Source organism: Schistocerca americana, chromosome 8 (assembly GCF_021461395.2).
Source record: "Schistocerca americana isolate TAMUIC-IGC-003095 chromosome 8, iqSchAmer2.1, whole genome shotgun sequence".
In the NCBI taxonomy this organism is placed as follows: domain Eukaryota; kingdom Metazoa; phylum Arthropoda; class Insecta; order Orthoptera; family Acrididae; genus Schistocerca; species Schistocerca americana.
In genome coordinates, this window is record NC_060126.1 from 56469681 (window position 1) to 56493610 (window position 23930).

Consider the following 23930-nt stretch of genomic DNA (forward strand, 5'->3'; position numbering starts at 1 on the left):
TTATGAGACAATTCCTCTCTTTTTTTCTATTGCAAGCGGTGGTAGCACGCACAAAAGCAAGCCATGTGACGAGCGGCGACAGGTCGTGGACACTCATTATCAGAATACGACAAACAATGCATGACACAGTACAATAATGCATTTTCAGTTTAGAGTGACGTAAACACCTATAACAAAGAGAACTCCATTTATCAGATCAAAGCAAAATAAGCAATCAATTCAAATCAGATGAAGCACCTTAAAAAGGAAGGGTACCTGTATAAATACAGACGGAGCACCTGACACATAGAAATGGCTACTTGGTAAAGCTTAACTGTTAAGATTACGACTCAAACCAAACTACTGTAGCTGTATCTTCATCCACTCGACCTACATTGTGTCTCATGTTACAATGGACCAACTTTGTTTCGATTTGGAGGTGCGTTCCGACTTTTCTCTCCCCTCGAATTTCGAGTCTCAAATTTCAGGTATGGCTTAGATTCGGGAAATTTTTTTTCCCTCAATTTCGAGTCTCATTTTTCAGGTGCAGCTTAGATTTGAGTAAATACGATATTTAGGAAAAATAAAATACTACCACTTCCATGTATTTATATACTTGAAAATGTAATTAAAAACTGAACAGAGGCAGTTCTAGCATCACCTGTAATGAATCTGTACATAGCCATCACACAAGACAAATAAATGATGTACATGTAAAACAGACAAACAAAAGCATACTCCACCCTGGCATCAAATTGTACAATGCACTACCAAAATCTACAAAAATAATAACGGACTTAAACAAGTTCAAATCAACTGTGAAGGATTATTTGGTCAAGCACTGTTTCTATACAGTAAGGGAATACCTAGTAAAACAAAACTGCCTCACAGATTGAGACTGTTTTTATAAAATGTGTAGAGTAAGAAAATATTGTATAACTTTATCATTTGTTAAAATGATGACTGAAAAAAATAAAAAATCAAGGAATGTGTGTTGTAATTAATGAATGGTCCAATATCCTTTGTACACTGTACAGTCCTAGATTCACAGTGCCAATAAATAAATTACTGTGGACTACCTACATCCCTACACGCTAAATGTCTTCCATGATGGCAATCGCATCTTCCAGCAGGAAGAATCAAGTACAGTGGCTTGAAAACACGATAGTGCATTTAAAGTTGATGTCTTGGTCCCCATATTTGAATTACCTAATCCAGTGTAATATGTCTGGGACACTATCTCAGCTCTGAAGCAACAATGAATCACCAGCCCACAAATTACGGGAATTGCTGTTTGACATGTGCATAAAAATATGGTGACGCACACCTCTAGAAACTTACTGAGAACTTGCTGAATCCAAGTAATGGGAAATCACCACTGTACTGCATTCCAAAGGTGAACTCACATGACATTAAGCAGGTGGTCATAATGCTTTTGCTCACCAGTGTGTGTCACTCTTTACTTCTTCCTTTCCCATTTAAGTTTGGTTCAAAATTGTTTCATTTACTATATATGATGGGGTTAATTGTATATATTACATTATAATAACTACACAAATTTGCTTCACATTATTTATGTTCTTCAACAGTTTCATTCACATGTAACTTTTATGTTGAGAAAACATTTGCTGAAATTATATTGTTCCTGAGTATCTGTGTAATATTTTATTTAATAATTGAAACATTTAAAAATATTACTTAAAGCTGTAGTGATAAGTGGTGCTTCTGCTGACTCATGCTGTAAGTTATAATCAATTATGGTTATACGGCCACCTTGTTTTCACATTAAAAAGGAAGTTGTCTTTGTAATGTTCAGAAATTTAAATCTTACTTATCATCATCACTGTATGAGCAGATTATCTGTGCACAGATTAGCAATTTTTAAACAAATAAAAGAAAAAAGCCCTGAAAAGGTTATATTACAATTAGAACAAATAATTCATTTACAATACAAAAAAAAATATTACTATGAAGTTATAAATGATGAAACCATCCACAAGAGGTTCATAATGCTGCCTATGAACTGCGATTTGAACAGCTAAGTGATGCAAAAGCTAAGTGATGCAGACACAGTGAACAAAGTCTATTCGATAGAGGAATTATTTATCATAAGTTATTTATTGTTTATTATAAATACAGTTCTAATTTTATCATTTTTCCACTGATTATATACACAAAATAAACACAACATTTGGCTACACTGAAAATGAACTGAAACCAGACTATAAGAAATGTAACTCTGGCGAGTAATGTGTAAAAAAGCAGAGGGCCTTCAGATGTGCTTTGTAGAATGTTTTGTAAACACAGTAACTACTAGTTTCCAGAGAAAATACATGTATTTCGTATTATCCATGTTTTGCATTATCCATGTACTTTTGGGTGTGCCCTAATCAGGAGCTTTCTGTGTTAATTAAATTCATCCAAAAGACAACATTGCAAGGCAACTGTTACTGGATCACTCGAATACTACGATTAGATGAAATAAGCTTTATTTCAAGTAAAAAACATATATGGTTGGGATTCAAATATTGAAACTATACCAATCATTTTACGGTCAATATTACTGGCATATCCAATCGAGAAGGGCACGAGCACAGAAAACTGTAACATCTGGTAGTTTACAATGATGCAGCTACACTCGGACCACTTTTTAAGAAATGCTTTACAGGAGAGGTTAGAGATGAGATGGAGGTCTTTATTATACAAACAATACAAATTTAATCATTTTCCCACTAATTATATACACACAAGAAACACAACAAAAAATAAATGGAATACATAGGGGAGACTCTACAGTCTCAAAAGGGAACTGTTTTAACTATGATTGGATGCCTACAATATACTGAAAGAGTATGTGTCAAAAATTATTTCTCCATACACTGAGGTGATGAAAGTCATCAGATACCTCCTAATATCGTGTTGGACATTGTTTTGCCTGGTGTAGTGCAGCAATTTGATGTGGCATAGACTCAGCAAGTTGTTGGAAGTCCCCTGCAGAAATACTGAGTCCTGCTGCCTCTATTGCTGCCCAGAATTGTGAAAGGGTTGCTGGTGCAGGATTTTCTGAGCAAACTGACCTCTTGATTATGGGCATTGGATGCAATTCATGTCAGGCAATCTGGGTGGCAAAATCAGAACATTCCTCAATCCAATCATGAACAGCTGTGGCTGAATGACATGGTCAAATATGACCATTTCTAGTCAATGATTGGTCCCGCTGACCAGTCCATTTCGTGCAAACACAGTCCACAGCATTATGGAGCCACCACCAGTTTACACACTGCCTTGTTGACAATTTGGTTCCGTGGCTTTGTGGGGTCTGCGCCACACTCAAACCCTAAAATCAGCTCTTAAAACTGAAATCGGGACTCATCTTACCAGACCGTGGTTTTCCAGTCACCTAGAGTCCAACCAATATTGTCATGAGCCCAGGAGAGGCCCTGCAGGAAATGCTGTGCTGTTAGCAAAGGCACTTGTGTTGGTCATCTGCTGTCACAACCAATTAGTGCCTAATTTCACTACATTATTTTATCAGATACATTCATCATGCATCCAACATTGATTTCTGCAGTGATTTCATGTGCTGTTGCTTGCGTGTTCACACTGACTACTCTAAGCAAACGCCGCTGTTCTCACTCGTTAAGTGAAGGCAGTCGGCCACTGCACGGTCCGTGGTTAGCAGCACTATGTGAATATTTGGTGTTCTTGACATGCTCTTAACATTGTGGATCTTGAAGAATTGAATTTCTTAATGATTTCTGAAATGGAAAGTCCCACACATTTAGCTCCAACTACCATTCTGCATTCAAAGTCTGTTAATCCTCATTGTGTGGCCATAATCACTTCGAAACCCTTTTCACATGAATCTCCTGAGAACAAATGGTAGCTCGGCCAATGCTCTGCTCTTTTATACCTTGTGCACGCAATACTACCACCATCTGTATATGTGGCTCTTGTCTTGCCTTTTGTCACTTCAATGTATACTGACACTGTTCCACATGTTGGATTGCCTAATGAGTACAAATTATTGATATTGCTCACTAAAATTTGTCATTGGTTATAATGGGAAATTAAGAGGATATTACTGTACAGTGAAAAGTATCATGTTAGTGGTAATCACTAATCAGTGAGTAACTTTTCAGAATAAAATGAAGAACCACAGAAATGATGCAGACTCCACACCGAAAGAAATAACAAATTATAGCAAAAATTAACTCAAATGAGTGTTATCGCAATTTATAAGTACTATGTGTACTAAAACAAGTAAAATTTTTCTCTCAGTGATCAAAATAACAGAAAAGAGAAAATAAATGATGAAGAATAAAACTCAAGATGTATCTCAAGGAATATGAAATATTGCTTCCTTTCCTGAGAAAACACTGACACAGGTATTTAATCCTTCATGTTATACAAATAATTTGCAACTGTAAATTTAGTGAAGTCCATTAACTTTGGTCTACTTTTTTCCATATTTGGGTATGTGTTACATATTCTTGGTGAAACTCATGGGGATTTCCACTTTGTGTGACAGAATGTTGTTGCAAATCTTGCCCTGTTAACAGACAGTTTTTGGGAGAGAATGTTCATTTCTATTGACTTTCTGCTTCTATTTTCTTCATTTTATAAAGTTGTTGTGTGTATATAATGTGTTGTATGGTCCTCTAAAATAATAAAATACCATCCAGTTACAGTTGAACTCAGAGCTGGCAAAAGTGTGACTATGCCAATATCACTGTCATTTGGTTTTTAAAAATAAAGGAAAAATCTATTATAATAGATTAATAAAGGTCACAGAAAAAAAAATTGCTCTCAGTCATGCACCATGGGTTCCATTGTTGGGTCAAATAAAATATTGGGTAACAAGCCTCTGTTTTGACCCACAACATAATAATTTTGTATTTTGTGACATCTTGGCTGGGCAGTGCAGATGAAGAGTGCATTTGTTAGTGTTGGCTGCAACAGAAGGTAAATGATAGTGATACGGACTATGGTTTTTGATTTGAAATTATTATTTGTATCAGGGGTATGGCACAGAAATTCAACAATAATTTGTTGATTGCCACAATGGGTGATCATACGACCAGAACTATGAAGTTTTTGCAACTATATGGTTTTATGGCCGAATTTGTATAGTGCCATGCATGAAGTTGTTGCTTTATTTGGTTTTATTCTTGTATAATTTAATGTGTGTCAATTTTTTTTTACTTAGTGTTTCTTTTGATAATGAATGGTGGCTTTTTGGCTAAAATTAAGTATTAGTCTGGAGAGACAGAGGCCAATACTAACTGAGGACTGTAGCAGCACCTCTCGTGTATTATGTATGAACTAGTGTCACAAGTTGGTGGAAGTAATTACATGTAGTAAATGTGTGAACTAGCATGGAAGGTAGATTAAAACTGAAGAAACTGCAAAAAGGTGGGAATTTAAGGAGATGGGACCTGGATAAACTGAAAGAACCAGAGGTTGCACTCAGTTTCACGGAGAGCATAAGGGAACAATTGACAGGAATGGGGGAAAGAAATACAGTAGAAGAAGAATGGGTAGCTCTGAGGGATGAAGTAGTGAAGGCAGCAGAGGATCAAGTAGGTAAAAAGACAAGGGCTATTAGAAATCCTTGGGTAACAGAATAAATATTGAATTTAATTGATGAAAGGAGAAAATATAAAAATGCAGTAAATGAAGCAGGCAAAAAGGAATACAAACGTCTCAAAAATGAAATCGATAGGAAGTGCAAAATGGCTAAACAGGGATGGATAGACGACAAATGTAAGGATGTAGAGGCTTATCTCACTAGGGGTTAGATAGATACTGCCTACAGGAAAATTAAAGAGACCTTTGGAGAAAAGAGAATCACTTGTATGAATATCAAGAACTCAGATGGAAACCCAGTTCTAAGCAAAGAAGGGAAAGCAGAAAGGTGGAAGGAGTATATAGAGGGTCTATACAAGGGCAATGTACTTGAGGACAATATTATGGAAATGGAAGAGGATGTAGATGAAGATGAAATGGGAGGTACGATACTGCGTGAAGAGTTTGACAGAGCACTGAAAGACCTGAGTCGAAACAAGGCCCCGGGAGTAGACAACATTCCATTAGAACTACTGACGGCCTTGGGAGAGCCAGTTCTGACAAAACTCTACCATCTGGTGAGCAAGATGTGTGAGACAGGTGAAATACCCTCAGACTTCGAGAAGAATATAATAATTCCAATCCCAAAGAAAGCAGGTGTTGACAGATGTCAAAATTACCGAACTATCAGTTTAATATGTCACAGCTGCAAAAATACTAACGCGAATTCTTTACAGACGAATGGAAAAACTGACAGAAGCTGACCTCGGGGAAGATCAGTTTCGATTACGTAGAAATGTTGGAACACGTGAGGCAATACTGACCCTACGACTTATCTTAGAAGAAAGATTAAGGAAAAGCAAACCTACATTTCTAGCATTTGTAGACTTAGAGAAAGCTTTTGACAATGTTGATTGGAATACTCTCTTTCAAATTCTGTAGGTGGCAGGGGTAAAATACAGGGAGCGAAAGGCTATTTACAATTTGTACAGAAAGCAGATGGCAATTGTAAGAGTCGAGGGGCATGAAAGGGAAGCAGCGGTTGGGAAGGGAGTGAGACAGGGTTGTAGCCTGTCCCCGATGTTATTCAATCTGTATATTGAGCAAGCAGTAAAGGAAACAAAAGAAAAATTTGGAGTAGGTTTTAAAATCCATGGAGAAGAAATAAAAACTTTGAGGTTCGCTGATGACATTGTAATTCTGTCAGAGACAGCAAAGGACTTGGAAGAGCAGTTGAACGGGATGGACAGTGTCTTGAAAGGAGGGTATAAGATGAACATCAACAAAAGCAAAATGAGGATAATGGAATGTAGTCGAATTAAGTCGGGTGATGCTGAGGGAATTAGATTAGGAAATGAGACACTTAAAGTGGTAAAGGAGTTTTGCTATTTGGGGAGCAAAATAACTGATGATGGTCGAAGTAGAGAGGATATAAAATGTAGACTGGCAATGGCAAGAAAGCGTTTCTGAAGAAGAGAAATTTGTTGACAGCGAGTATAGATTTAAGTGTCAGGAAGTCATTTCTGAAAGTATGGAGTGTAGCCATGTATGGAAGTGAAACATGGACGATAAATAGTTTGGACAAGAAGAGAATAGAAGCTTTTGAAATGTGGTGCTACAGAAGAATGCTGAAGATTAGATGGGTAGATCACATAACTTATGAGGAGGTATTGAACAGAATTGGGGAGAAGAGGAGTTTGTGGCACAACTTGACAAGAAGAAGGGGCCGGTTGGTAGGACATGTTCTGAGGCATCAAGGGATCACAAATTTAGCATTGGAGGGCAGTTTGGAGGGTAAAAATCGTAGAGGGAGACCAAGAGATGCATACACTAAGCAGATTCAGAAGGATGTAGGTTGCAGTAAGTACTGGGAGATGAAGAAGCTTGCACAGGATAGAGTAGCATGGAGAGTTGCATCAAACCAGTCTCAGGACTGAAGACAACAACAACAACAACAACAGCATGGAAGGAAAGTGTATGTGGTGATAGACAGATGTGTAGCACAGTCCAAGTGTACCTTACGTCTGTATGTGACAGTTTGGTAGTTTACTCACAGCAATCACTTTTACCATGATTTTCCAAAAACTTGGTGAGGTATTTTAGAATGTTCTGATTTCTGAGGTGATGAGTAGGCAGTCAGCTAAGCATACAGCTTAAATTTTATGGAACATTCTGTTTTATATGACACCAATCTGCAGAACTATGCATCATTATGCCACTATCTATTTTCATTTACTCATCATGATTATGTTTATCGAACACTATTTTCTCAATGGTTCTACCATCTCGTCTAATCACTCAACATCACCTTTTGCCCACTGCTATCCCATATTTCACATATTATTCTTAAAATATAATTTTCAGCAAACAGTATATCAATTGTTATGATTTATGCAAGTAGATGTACTTATTGCCTATATTTCAGCACCCTATATATGATTATAATAGCTGTACATTTCTTTTAATTGGCTCTGGATGTATACTTCAGTTTTATTTGGCTTCTTTTCTTTTTGTTGTGCTTGTCTAGATCTTCTGCATCATGTGTGTGTGTGTGGGGGGGGGGGGGGGGGGGGGGAGGGGAGGGAAGGGGGGTTGAACATGTGTATGTGTATGCGCGTGTGCGAGCCCACATGTGTGTTTTAGCAGATTTTGGTTGGTATGTTAATTTTAATGTTTTATTTGTTTTGGAAGTATACCGTATGTATTTACTTTGTGTAGTGGAATGTGATTTACCTGCATATATAAATTAATGTTGATGAAACTATCTATGAATTTGTGGGTTGCTTTCTTTGGGTTGCTAGTAAATAATGTTTACTTACAGTTGGTGGATAATGTGGAGTTTGTTCTAGCTATAAAGGTGAAGTAAAGTTTTCAGTGGCAGTTTCTACAGTGAGATTTGGTTCCTTGATATAGCAGAATTTGTCCTAGCTATGTAGGTCAAATGTTGTAGAAAAGTTCTGGTAGAATGCAAATACTTTTGGATTAAGGCCGAGCAATCATGGGAAGGCAGAAATGTTGAGTCATCAATAGGGGAAAAAGGGGGGAGGGGATGTTGCTAGCTTTCAGAGTAACCCTCTTTTGAACTAGGATAACACACACACACACACACACACACACACACACACACACACACACACACACACACGACTTTGCCCCTACATGGTGCCAGCTGGATGAACAGCACCAGTACTGCATTTCAGTAGGTGCACCTGGTTGTGGAGGGGGTAGTGCTAGAGGGAGAGGGAGGCAGAAGGCAAAGAGAGGGCTGGGGTTGAACGGCTAGCAGCTTGGAGGGAGGCAGCTGGTTTGCTGGTCAGGAATGTAGGAGGGAGAGGTGGTAAGTATATGGGCTAGGCATGTGGTGCACAATTGTAAGATCCAATGAGAAGTCATGGTCAATGAAGATAATGTGGATATGTGAACTGGGAGAGGGTGACAGGATGGAGAAAAGGAAAACTTTTGGATGGAAGGTGTGGGGACAGTGTGTTACCTGAGATTGAGACCAGGATGATTATGAGAACAGAGGATGTGTAGTAAGGATAATTCCCATCTGTATAGTTTAGAGAAGCTGGTGGTGGAAGGAAAGATCCAGATGGCCAAGGTTGTGAAGCGGCCACTGCAATTTAGCATGTGGTGTTCAACTGCATCTTGTGCCACTGGGTGGTCAACTTTGTTCTCAGCAACTGTTTGGCAGTGACCATTCATCGTCTGTTTGCCAGTGACCATTCATCGTGGTAGACAGATGATTGGATCATGCTGGCATAAAAAAGCTGTGCAGCATCTGCAGCAGAGATGGTAATGACACGGCTGCTTTCACCCGACACTTTTCCACAGGGATTGTATTCCTGTGACACACCAAGGTGCAAGATCTGTTTAATCCACCCACCCAGCATGCGCTACTCCAGTCGTGTCACACACTTATCCTCACCCTGTCAGAGGCTGGGCCACCTGTGATAGCAGTCATATCATATACCAACCCTGCTGCAAACACTGCACAGCTTTTCATGTTTGTACGACTACTGACCAGCTGTCCACCAGGATGAATGGGCACCTCCAAACATTTGCCAAGAACAGAGTGGCACAACAAGCAGCTGAGCGCTACATCTAACTGAGCACAGCATGCTCAGTTTCAGTGCATGATTCACAATCTGGCCCTTCTGGATCCTTTGCTCCGCCAACAGCTTCTTTTAACTATGCAGATGGGAGTAATTTTTGCAACACGTCATCTGCTTCCATAATTTTCCTGGCCTCAGTCTCAGGTAACCCACTGTGCCCGCACCCTCCATCCAACAGTTTCCTCTTCCTCCTTCCAGTTCATGTCCCTACACCATCTTCAGCGTGCACTGCTCCCTACTAGCTGCTACAGTCATGTATCATGTGCCTACCCCATGTACCTGCCACCCATCCCTACTCACATTCCTAGCCTGCAAACCAGCTGCCTTACTCCAATCCACTAGTCCCTCCCCACCACACCAGTAATCCCTAATCCTGCATCCCACCTCTGTCTCCCTCTACCACACCACCTGACACAAACCATCCCACAACTTATTCCCCATTGCTGAAAAGCAGCAGTGTCACTGTTCTGAACAGTCATATGCATATGTGTGTCAGAGAGAGAGAGAGAGGGAGAGGGAGAGAGAGAGAGAGAGAGAGAGAGAGAGAGAGAGAGAGAGAGAGAAGGCACTGCCTAACAAATGGATAAAATGTTACCAACACTGTACAGAGCAAATACTTCAGCTAGCATTCCAAGAAGAGAATAGCATAAAGTCCTGTCACACAGAAGAAACATAGTATTAAATATCAAACAGTGGAAACAACAGGTTGGAATATAAGCAGTGTAAGGAACAAATAGATTGCTGCTTACTATAAAGATATCTTGTTAAGTTGCAGGCAGGATTAGCTTTCAGCCAAAGCCTTCATTGGAAAAGGAAACACACACATTCATTCACACAAGCAAGCACACATCACACACACGATTGCCATCTCCAGCACCTCAGATCGGTCTGAGCTACCAGAGAAGGTGGCTTTATGTGCAGGAGTATTAAATATGGTTTAAATATGGTGTACGTGGGAACAATCCACTTTTTTTTTTCAAATGACCTAGAATCAGCCAAAGCACACCACATTATATCAAATTTTCACATGAAACAAATTTGTCAATGAAAGTAAGGACCAAAGAAGAGGTGCAGTGTGAAGTCAAAAAGTATATCACACACCTTAAAAAAGCAGTCACAATGTATTTTCACACAGTATAAAATAAGTGATCATTTACACCTTCACAGAACTAAACACCAAATCTTTTCTGAACATAAATTCTACTGAATTTCTTTGTGTATGGATTCAGGAGAATTTAAGTCAGGCCCAACAAGCAAAGTATAGAAGCAATAAGCTGAATATGTATGTTATGTCATAAAAATTCTGTTTGGCTGTACATCTAAACAGATATTAAAAAATGTGTGCCTTGCTCAGGCAGAATCATTACTTTGATATAATCCTTCAAGGAAACTCACTTGTCAGCAGAATTTGATTTATAGGCCAAATGAGAATTTTAACTGACATGATAAGTGCAGCTTTCAAAAATTCATGCAAGTTCACACTTTCACACACACTACCACACAGACACCCAAATGCACAGTCCCATGGTCACAGTGAGACTATTGATACTTGAATATTGAAAGCAGTGGCTCAAGCTGATGGAAGGTAGAGGGCGGGGGGAAACGACGCAAAGAGGGGTAGTGGAAAATACACTCCTGGAAATGGAAAAAAGAACACATTGACACCGGTGTGTCAGACCCACCATACTTGCTCCGGACACTGCGAGAGGGCTGTACAAGCAATGATCACACGCACGGCACAGCGGACACACCAGGAACCGCGGTGTTGGCCGTCGAATGGCGCTAGCTGCGCAGCATTTGTGCACCGCCGCCGTCAGTGTCAGCCAGTTTGCCGTGGCATACGGAGCTCCATCGCAGTCTTTAACACTGGTAGCATGCCGCGACAGCGTGGACGTGAACCGTATGTGCAGTTGACGGACTTTGAGCGAGGGCGTATAGTGGGCATGCGGGAGGCCGGGTGGACGCACCGCCGAATTGCTCAACATGTGGGGCGTGAGGTCTCCACAGTACATCGATGTTGTCGCCAGTGGTCGGCGGAAGGTGCACGTGCCCGTCGACCTGGCACCAGACCGCAGCGACGCACGGATGCACGCCAAGACCGTAGGATCCTACCCAGTGCCGTAGGGGACCGCACCGCCACTTCCCAGCAAATTAGGGACACTGTTGCTCCTGGGGTATCGGCGAGGACCATTCGCAACCGTCTACATGAAGCTGGGCTACGGTCCCGCACACCGTTAGGCCGTCTTCCGCTCACGCCCCAACATTGTGCAGCCCGCCTCCAGTGGTGTCGCGACAGGCGTGAATGGAGGGACGAATGGAGACGTGTCGTCTTCAGCGATGAGAGTCGCTTCTGCCTTGGTGCCAATGATGGTCGTATGCGTGTTTGGCGCCGTGCAGGTGAGCGCCACAATCAGTACTGCATACGACTGAGGCACACAGGGCCAACACCCGGCATCATGGTGTGGGGAGCGATCTCCTACACTGGCCGTACACCACTGGTGATCGTCGAGGGGACACTGAATAGTGCACGGTACATCCAAACCGTCATCGAACCCATCGTTCTACCATTCCTAGACCGGCAAGGGAACTTGCTGCTCCAACAGGACAATGCACGGCCGCATGTATCCCGTGCCACCCAACGTGCTCTAGAAGGTGTAAGTCAACTACCCTGGCCAGCAAGATCTCCGGATGTGTCCCCCATTGAGCATGTTTGGGACTGGATGAAGCGTCGTCTCACGCGGTCTGCACGTCCAGCACGAACGCTGGTCCAACTGAGGCGCCAGGTGGAAATGGCATGGCAAGCCGTTCCACAGGACTACATCCAGCATCTCTACGATCGTCTCCATGGGAGAATAGCAGCCTGCATTGCTGCAAAAGGTGGATATACACTGTACTAGTGCCGACATTGTGCATGCTCTGTTGCCTGTGACTATGTGCCTGTGGTTCTGTCAGTGTGATCATGTGATGTATCTGACCCCAGGAATGTGTCAATAAAGTTTCCCCTTCCTGGGACAATGAATTCACGGTGTTCTTATTTCAATTTCCAGGAGTGTAGATAGTTCTTTGTTCAGGTGAATGCAGCTACACAACAAGATGAAAAGAGTTCAGAGGGTAGTGTGGAAAGATATGTAGAAAGAGATATAGGGGAGATAAAGCAGTGGGGCGAAAATGGATTGGGAAAAGAGAGAAAGGTGAAGATGAAGAGGCAGGAAGAGGGATGAGAGAGAATGAAGATGGGTTGAAAAGGGGGAGAGAGAGGTAGAGGGAGACGAGGGAGAAAGAAAGAGAAAGAGAGAGATTTCAGCCAGGGGCATTGTGAAAGTGCATGATATGCTGGAGTGATAATTCCCACGTGCACAGTTCAGAGAAGTAAGTCTCTAAATGGCCCGCATAGTGAAGCAGCTCTTAAAATGAATTGCGATGTGGTGTGTTTGGCATCTGGATAGCCAAGCTTTTTGTTTGCCACTTTGGCAGTGGTCATTCATGTGCGTAAGCAATTGGTCATTTGTCATACCCACATACAATCCTGTACAGTATTTGCAGCATAACTCGTATATAACAGTGGCTGCTTTCACATGTGGTCCTGCTGTTTATTGGGCAGGAAATGCCTTTGACTGGATTGTGATAGGAAGTAACGGGTGGGTGGGTGTATGGGACAAGTCTTGTGCCTAAGCCGACAGATGGGAATGGCCCATGTGGTGCTGGATTGGGAGTAATATTGGAATAGTATTGGACAAGGATGATCTGTAGGTTGGATGGGTGGTGGAACACTGCTTTGGAGAATATAGGTAGGATTTTGGGACAGATATCCCTCATTGCATGGTGCAATAATAAGCAGTTGAAGCCCTGGTGCAGGATGTAGTTGAGATTTTCAAGGGCAGGGTGATACTGGTAGATGAGAGTAGTACTGGCTGGAGCTGATTTACAAGATTACCAGCATCAGAGAAACAGATGATATGGGAGATTCGTTTAGGGATGAGCTGTATAGGACACTGTCAGTCATTAAAGGCTCTGGTAAGGTTGCAGTATATTCTGAGAACTCCTGCTTTCCATGGAAGGTGAGGTTGTCAGAAAGAGATTTTTTAGCAAATGATGGGTGATAGCTGTCAAAGTGGAGATGTCACTGGTGGCTTGTGCACTTGACAGGGCCAGACAGATTTATGAAGCCATCTGAGAAGTGGAGATTGAGATGGCTTGATGAGTTCAGAAGGACCAGGTGAAGCAGCTTGAGGTTATGGAGGAAAGAGCGAAGGTTGTACTCGCTCTGAGTCCTGAGCAGGAAAACGTAATCAATGAATCTGAAACAGGCAAGAAGTTTAAGGTTTTGGCTACACAGGGAGGATCTTGCAGCGGGCCCACAAATAAGGTAAACACTTTAACTAGCCATCAAGCAGCACTCTGTACACCAAGTATCACCCTGGCCTTGGAAAGCTCAACTACATCCTCCACCAGGGCTTTGACTGCCTCTGGTCATGCTATGAAATGAGGGATAACCAACCCACATCCCCCAAAGCAGTGTTCCATTGCCCACATATCTTGTCCACCCCCATTTCAATCCCATTTCCCAATCCTGCACCACATGGGTAATTCCCTTGTGGCTGGTCCACATACACCCACACACACACCTACCCCCCACCTCCAGCTGCAGTCCCGTCACAGGCTTTTTCTACCCAACAAAAGGCAGGGCCACATGTGAAAGCATCTATAATGCACTTAGTGCACAGCATTCTATGTGGGTATGGCAAGTAAACAACAATCTACTCACATGAATTGCCATCACCAAACTGTAGCAAATCACAAACTTCAGCATCCAGTAGCTATGCTATAGACCACAACACAAATGATGCCAACAGCTGCTTCACTATGTGGGCCATTAGGCTACACCCTTCCACTACAAGTTTATCTGATACGTGCAGAAGGGAAATGTCTCTCCAGCATATCCCACACTCTTGTGATTCCCTGGCCTAAACATCAATTAACCTGTTCCACTGCCTCGCCTTTCACCTTTCTCTATCTTTTCCAACCCCTTTTCTCCCTCTCCCTCCTCCTGCATATCTTAGAGTAATCTGTCCACAGATCTGCCTCTTTCGCACTATTCCCTCCTTACCTCCTCCCCTCTCCCCTCCACATGTCCATCAGCTCAGGCAACTGCTTTTTCAATAATTGAGAATCAATAATCAGTCTTGCAGTGACCATGGGAGTGGGCATTTGGGTTTCTATGTGCTCATGTGTGTGAATGTTGTTGTATTAGAAAATGTTTTACGTGATGCTAACTAATCTAAATAATTTAGGAGCATAATCTACAATTTGCTGGATAGCAGAGGCACCAAATGCCCATCAGGGACACTTGTGCGCACACGCCCACACACACACACACACACACACACACACACACACACACACACACACACACGTACACACACGTGCATACGAGGCTGTACAGCTACATTGTGCTGCAATTTGGCAAGTAGACTGGGATGATGGGCTATATTGGGTGCTGTAGACAAGAGGAAAAATAAGGCGGAGAATGGGAGGGAGGGTTGGGGAAGAGTTGATGACAGATCAAAGGGAAGCTGCTGGTGCATTGGGTAGGAATGCAGGTGGCAGTGGCAGTAGGTGCACAGTGTTGAAATGTGACAAGAGTGTAGGACCTGGTGACTGGAATGGACTGGGAGAAGTGCAGACAGAACAGAGACTGAGGGAGACAGTGCAACTGCATTATGTTAGCGAATATAAGGTGAGAATGGTAATGGAAACAATGGATGTGTTACAACTCCTATCTAACTAGATCAGAAAATGTGGTGCCTGGAGAAAGGCTGCAGATGGCACAGGTTGTGAAACAGCCACTGAAATTGAACGTGATGTGCTCAGTAGCTTGTTCACCAATGGGTAGCCAACCATGATCTCTGCTACAGATTGGCAGTGGCCATCAGCTGGCCGGACAGTTGGTTGAAGATCATGTATCTATAAAAACTGTGCAAAAGAGATTTACAAGACATGGCTGCTTCCACGGGTGGTCTCACCTTTGATGAGAGGGGATGTGAGCTATAAGGCAATGAGTTGGGACTGGGATGGACCAGGATGATGTGTGGGTTGGCTGAGGAGGGTTGGGAAGGCACAATAAGGAATAGTCAAAGCCCTTTCAAAGGATACGGTTCAGTTGTTCCAGTCTGAAATGCTGATGAGTATGGGTACAGATGTTCCTCTACAGCTGGTTCCTGGTGATGGTGGCAGGACTAGAAGTGTGTGAGGATATGGTGTGTCAAAGGCATTGTAGTGCAGTAACACATGTTCCCATCAGATCACCAAAGGTAAGTTCTGTTGGGCTTGGCTAGCACTTGGATGGATCACCGTCCAAGTCTGCCAAGTGCTGTTGGCAAACGGCAAACGGGCTGCACTCAACCCTTGAGAGGCCAGTTGAGGAGCTGCTTGATCGAGAAGTAGTGGTACTGGTCACGAAAACTGACATTGGCTGGGAGAATGATGTGCTGACCACATGCCCCTCCATATCTGCATCCAGTGATGCCTAATGGCTGGTCAGTACCACTGGGCCTTCGAGGCCTGTTTGGACAGTGTTTGTCTGTTTGAGGACATGGTGTGGGAAATCTGCTTGTGGACTAGGTTTAGGGGACAGTGTATGTCTGTGAAGATCTGTCATCAATGAGCTTTAACCAGACAAGGGTTAATAAGTCTGGTTATAGTAACATGATTGGACTTCAGTTGCTTAGCAATTAAACAGCCATAGAATTACAAGAATACATTGTACAATCCGGGTTCATCTGTCAAAAATGAAGATGGAATCTGAACTAAAATGAGTAATACATATTTGGAGTGGTTATATTGACAATTTCAACGAAGCCAGTGGCAATCAAGAACCTGGGCTACATTTGCTGAGATACAGACAGCTGAGGCAACCATGACGAGCGGCCCTATGTCCTTCGGGTCAGGCATTCCACTTCAATGAACCATCGCCAGGCAGCATTCGGTACCAACAATAGCCAACGATGTCAAATAGCAAGCAGTGTTGCAGCTGTCCACAACAAGGTGCAAAACGCCAAATCTCGGAGGGCTCAGATTTTTGTCCTCCTTATTTTCGAAGTGCAGTGGTGTGATGACATGAACACAGAGATTGAAGTGGAGTATTTTGTTATAAGAACTTCTGTTAATATAGTTGATTATCATGAGGTCACTGTGACATTAATATGTTCTATTATTACAATAAGTACTGTTACACACAGGAAATTACAACCATGTCATTACAGCAATTATACATACACCCAGTCCATTATTGTGATGACTTACATTGGATATAATTCACTACTGCTACATTATTATGAAAAACATTTATAAATTTATTTTAGTTCTGCAATAATACAATGGGCCACATAGACCACAACACAACTATTGCGAAGTTAATGCACTCAGTTTTATAACAGATGGCTCACTTAAATAATACAGTTATGTATATGAATTTCAAGGTCACCAAAGTTGAAAATAGACTAATGCAAATTGTCACCAGACTCAAGAATTTAGAAACGCGGTTTAATAAACTCAGTACCCAGCTTGGCAGTAGAAGAGATATATTGGAAACAAGATGGAACATGGGTTTTTATATTGTTTCTATAATAAGCAGTTGGTTACCAATGGAAACTAAAGAAGACAGTACCTTAGAGCACATATACAAGTTATCAAGGCAGAAAAATGACAAATTAGTGCAGAGAATTGAGATGTTAGAAAAAGAACTAATGCATACTAAAACAACGTTACATGCTTATGGCAACAAAAATATTGAAGTTTTGTCAGCAATAATTAGCAAACTAGAATGAAGATTACACAAACTTGAACACAGTAAGGACACACTTTGTGCAGGAGTATATACTAAAACTACACAATTGGTAGACAACAAATCTGCATCTACTATGACTATAGGTGCATTGTCAAGAACACCGACAGTCCACGGCGGCAACAGGTTTCATGCAAACACAAATGCAACAATATCAAATAACACTCTGAGCTTAAAGGAGACAAAGAAAGAATAAAGGAAAGAGCTAGAAGATCTGTTATTAGATGACTTTATTGCAACACTAAGCAAAGAATGAAATTGGAAATTCTCCAAGTTTTCACCATCAGGTGATATTCACCCAGATTTATTTCTATAGTCACTTAAGGATGTGTTACCCAGTTCCTGGTCAGATTCTAATAATCCACTCAAATTATTTGCGATTAGCCACTTGATGGGTGACATTGTATGGTGATGTATGTTACAGTTAGAAGAGTTCACAACTTACATTGATTCTGAAACAGCATTTCAATCTAAGTACTGGTGAGAGGGAGGACAAAAGAAACAGATTATGACTTTTAGGATCAAAACCTTACAAAAATGTTCATGGCATGAATATAGAGATTTTGTATAATGTTAACAGAAGATCTCTCCCAGCTAGAGAAGATATAGGGAAGGGCAGCATGAATGGTCACCGGTTTGTCTGATCTGTGGAAGACTGTCACACAGATACTGAAGGAACTGAACTGGAAGGCTCTAAAAGATACATGTAAACTATTTTGAGAAAGTCTATTTACTAAGTTTCAAGAACCGGCTTTGTATGATGACTCAATGAACATACACTCCTGGAAATGGAAAAAAGAACACATTGACACCGGTGTGTCAGACCCACCATACTTGCTCCGGACACTGCGAGAGGGCTGTACAAGCAATGATCACACGCACGGCACAGCGGACACTCCAGGAACCGCGGTGTTGGCCGTCGAATGGCGCTAGCTGCGCAGCATTTGTGCACCGCCGCCGTCAGTGTCAGCCAGTTTGCCGTGGCATACGGAGCTCTATCGCAGTCTTTAACACTGGTAGCATGCCGCGACAGCGTGGACGTGAACCGTATGTGCAGTTGACGGACTTTGAGCGAGGGCGTATAGTGGGCATGCGGGAGGCCGGGTGGACGTACCGCCAAATTGCTCAACACGTGGGGCGTGAGGTCTCCACAGTACATCGATGTTGTCGCCAGTGGTCGGCGGAAGGTGCACGTGCCCGTCGACCTGGGACCGGACCGCAGCGACGCACGGATGCACGCCAAGACCGTAGGATCCTACGCAGTGCCGTAGGGGACCGCACCGCCACTTCCCAGCAAATTAGGGACACTGTTGCTCCTGGGGTATCGGCGAGGACCATTCGCAACCGTCTCCATGAAGCTGGGCTACGGTCCCGCACACCGTTAGGCCGTCTTCCGCTCACACCCCAACATCGTGCAGCCTGCCTCCAGTGGTGTCGCGACAGGCGTGAATGGAGGGACAAATGGAGACGTGTCATCTTCAGTGATGAGAGTCGCTTCTGCCTTGGTGCCAATGATGGTCGTATGCGTGTTTGGCGCCGAGCAGGTGAGCGCCACAATCAGGACTGCATACGACCGAGGCACACAGGGCCAACACCCGGCATCATGGTGTGGGGAGCGATCTCCTACACTGGCCGTACACCACTGGTGATCGTCGAGGGGACACTGAGTAGTGCACGGTACATCCAAACCGTCATCGAACCCATCGTTCTACCATTCCTAGACCGGCAAGGGAACTTGCTGTTCCAACAGGACAATGCACGTCCGCATGTATCCCGTGCCACCCAACGTGCTCTAGAAGGTGTAAGTCAACTACCCTTGCCAGCAAGATCTCCGGATCTGTCCCCCATTGAGCATGTTTGGGACTCGATGAAGCGTCGTCTCACGCGGTCTGCACGTCCAGCACGAACGCTGGTCCAACTGAGGCGCCAGGTGGAAATGGCATGGCAAGCCGTTCCACATGACTACATCCAGCATCTCTACGATCGTCTCCATGGGAGAATAGCAGCCTGCATTGCTGCGAAAGGTGGATATACACTGTACTAGTGCCGACATTGTGCATGCTCTGTTGCCTGTGTCTATGTGCCTGTGGATCTGTCAGTGTGATCATGTGATGTATCTGACCCCAGGAATGTGTCAATAAAGTTTCCCCTTCCTGGGACAATGAATTCACGGTGTTCTTATTTCAATTTCCAGGAGTGTACTACAACCCCCTATGCATCACTCACATAGGTATTGCGAGGATATGATTAGAATAATAACTGCTTGCACAGCAGCATTCAAACAGTCGTTCTTCCCATGCTCCATATGTGAACTGGACGGGAAGAACTCATAATAAATGGTACAATGGGATGTATTGTCTGCTATGCACCTCACGGTGGTTTGCAGAGTATAGATGTAATTGTAGAGGATGCTAGGAATGGAGGAAACAGGATACAGAATGGAACAGATACAGAAATGGGAACAAGAACAGAGATTATCATGATAAAACATTTAACAGTGGTACTACCATGGACAGGGAAAACTAATATGCATCCAGGGAGAGACTCAGTCCTCTGAAGCAATACAAAATGAGCCACAACAAATCACCTCAAGCTTAATTAGGAAATTACGGCCACAGTTCAACAGATGTCTTACTACATGATGATAACACACAAACAAACAAAATTATGAAACTGAAACTGACATGCATTGTAAATAATGTAACTGTGAAAGTTATTTTAGATTCTACTAGTGGCATATAAATGGTAGATTACTACTTCTTACAGCTAAATAATTTGTTGGATGCTTTCCCTCAGTTACCAGTCACAGGAATAAAGATAACAGGCATGACAGGCAAATCAGTATGTGCAGAACTGTTCATTAAGTTTACATTAAACACATACAGTTTCCAACAAGCAATATTCATAGTGGAACATCTAAATGTACTCATGATTTTAGGCATAGATTGGCTGTTGGACAGTAGTGTATATTTAAAATTACAAAATGGTACACTGACATTCACATATGGACAGTAAGAGTACTTAGCTGGCATACATTTTGAGCACAGCAACACAGCCAGATTAGGACTCACTTTAATGACAGAGGCAATGTTAGAAAAGGATGACAGGCACCAATTACAAGCAGACATGGAATAAATGAATGAAACAGATATAACTGATAACAACTCAAAGAATCTAAATATTACTGGTAAGGAAGATACAATTTCTTTCTTATGTAGACATATAAAAGTATTTTCATGTCCAGACATGATTAAGGTTTTTATTTGTAGGTGGAAGACTAACCCCACAATCCATTTTACATCAGACCGTAGTCCATACCAGTATCAATGAAGCCATTAGTTGAAAAAGAAACTGAAAGACTGATATACTGGAATGTTATAGGAACCTCTGTTACAATAATCCATTAATTACTGTTACAATACCAGGTGGCACTATATGTATACTGTTCAATGCACAAACTGTAGACAGACAGAGAGGGATAGGAACCCTACAATAGAAGAACTGCTAGTGAAGTTTGATGGAATGGAGTATATCAGCACAATGGACCTCACAGATGGCTTACACAAAGAACTCATGGAAGTACACAGCATTCCAGTTTCAAGGAAGGTCTTATTAATTCCAAGTGCTCCATTTTCATAAGAGCTTTGGGTAAAGCAACAGGCTATGAGTTACGAAGTAAAGTGTTGTTTATGCTGATGATACAGCAGTAATATCCACAACATGGGAACAACACCTGCAAACGTTGAATGAATCTTTAACGACATTAGGTTCACAAGGTGTTACCATTAACTTCTTGGGGCATATTGTAAATACTTTGGACATTCAGTCTGATGTGCATAGATTGCACGTGGTCACACAGTGCCCAGACAGAAGCAACTAACAAAATCAACTCAAATCATCTTTTGGGATGGTAGGTTTCTACAGAAAATTCCTTGCTAATTCAGTGCCTAATGCACCAAGTTTGATGAGCTTATTAAAGCAGATCACAGTATGATGATGAGATATAAACTTCCATGAAGAATTTAAAAAAGAATGAAAGAAGCCTTGGCAGCATGCCAACTGCTGGTTCACCTGAAGTTCATTCTTTCTTTCCATATGATGGTGTATGCATAGGGCTTTGGGATAACCTGTCACATATTCCAGCAGTATGTGACTGGTCACACGTATGAGAGAAAACCTAGTAGGATGCTCACACAACATGAATGAAAATATTACATTACTGAAAAGGTAATATTATATAAGTAGTAGTGTGGGCATCAAAAAAATTTCTATATCCACTAGCAGGATACAAGACAGTAAAACACACACACAGAATGGTGCGTTGACATTTCTATTAAAGAGCAAGCTTCAACAAAGTAGGGTTTTTATGGGAATTTCATTTTACTATTGAATATATAAAGGGGAAAGATGCCATAATACCAGACACTGTTTCAACTATCTGTAGGCGTTCAATCAAACCAAAATATAAAGAAATGGGGATATCTTTTTGGTTATTTCCTGAAGGTAAATACACGCAGTAAGACAGAGATGTTTTGTAGAAATTTAGAAAGTGAACAAAACAAAGACAGTCAGCTTCATATACAAATTAATGACTTGCTCCAAAATCATGCTGATACTATTGACAGTTGGAAATTGTACAAGGAAATATTGTTTCATAGGAAACAAGAGATGGTCACTATGCATATCACAAAATAGCATTAATTTAACAAACTGGTATGTACATGCATGATATGCCCGTTTTGGTCCAAAAAAGTGTATCATACATATGAACAAATTTTACTACTTTACGGATGTGAACCACATAGTTAGAAATATCCTGAGATCCTGTGAAATGTGTCAGAAATATAAGGTATGAGCTACTGGAATGCACACTAATTGTATCCCATCATTCCACATACCAGTAATTTATGGGATTTATTGTTCTCTGCCTTGGGCTGATGAGGAATGATGCATATATCTATTGTATTTGAATACTGGGCCAAACTAGTGAAATTATACTCATTAATGAAGTCAACATCTGATAATGTTATAACGAAATTACGAGATCAATTTAATAATGTGGGTAAACCGAAAAAAATTGGCATCAGATAATGGAACACAGTTTCTGGCCAAACAGTTTATCCAAATTTTGGGATGGGAAGGTGCAAACCATATCTTAATTTGTAAATTTCACCCTCAAAGTAATCCAGCAGAGGGGTCATGTGCAAATTGGGCAGGGAAATAGTAGGAGAATACATAGAAGGAGAATCACTCTGAAGTGGGTCGAATGACCACAGGGGGTGTTGGTGCACAGGAGCTACTGAGCAATGATGTAAATAATTGGCTGATGGGAGAGGCTGAGAGAAGAAAAAAGAGATAGGAGAAGGTACATCTACACAGGCAATTTAGTTTTAGTTATGAGTCATAAAATCAGCAAAAAAAGCAAAAAAAATTATAAGTAAATTTTGTCCTTTATATAAGGGTCCATTCTTAAGAACCAAGAAGCCATGAACAAAAATAACCATATCAACTAACTCAGAGACAGGAAAGGACAAAGGTATGTAAACTTTTAGGACTTAAGACTATTCATTAGTCATTAAGAGAAAAGTTATAATAATCCATATAGTTTCAAAATTGTCTAATACTAATTAGTATGTCACAAAACTTCAGAAATTTATTAATTATGGGAGGATGAATTTACTATTTAGCCAAGTCAAAAGATTGTGAAAGATCATAAATATTCTCATGTTGTGCAATATGGAAGTATAAGAGACATATGGAAGTATAAAAGACAAGATAGCCACAAGGAAGAGACAATCTGAAATGCTGTCACCGTTACAGGGCTATGGAGAAGAAGTATGTTTTGGAAGGAAGCTGTCGGAAAGGGGCAGCATGTGGTGTATGCTTACAGTATTAAAGGCACTAATGTGGATGTTCTTAGACAACTTTCATATGTTATGTTCTATTGGGGAGTGGACTAATTGAGTTTAAAGTTTGCTTTAAAATAGTTGATGTACACAAAATTAATGCTTGGGCATAAGTTGAAGTACACACGGTGACAGCAACACTTGGGTGAGAGGCTATCTATTGTGCTGAAAATGTTTCAACCTGTCATTCTTAAGTGAAAAACACTAAACGTGTTGACGGTGGTGTAAATCATAAATATAGATAGTAAATATTCTGGTAACAAGGAATACCAGAGCCATCATTAACAATCATGAGTGATGAAAATGAATAAAACATTAACCTTTCCATTGTCTCATATCTGTACAAGTCTTGCCCTGAAGGACCAGATATCTAGAATATGAAGCTAGACTATGGGGTCATCAGAAAAAAACATCTTTGTGTGACTTTTAAATTTGTAAAATTCTGTAATTTACTGGTGGCTGTTTTAATTGTTCTTGAAAACTGGTGAAGGGTTTGCAATTTTTCTATGGGAAGGGAAT

At 41.5% G+C, this 23930-nt stretch overlaps 1 protein-coding gene across 1 annotated transcript in view; it reads right to left on the reverse strand.

The window, feature by feature from the left end:
• Positions 1–23930, reverse strand: part of LOC124545526 — a 632143-nt gene that overhangs the window by 76542 nt on the left and 531671 nt on the right. The window lies entirely within an intron of this gene.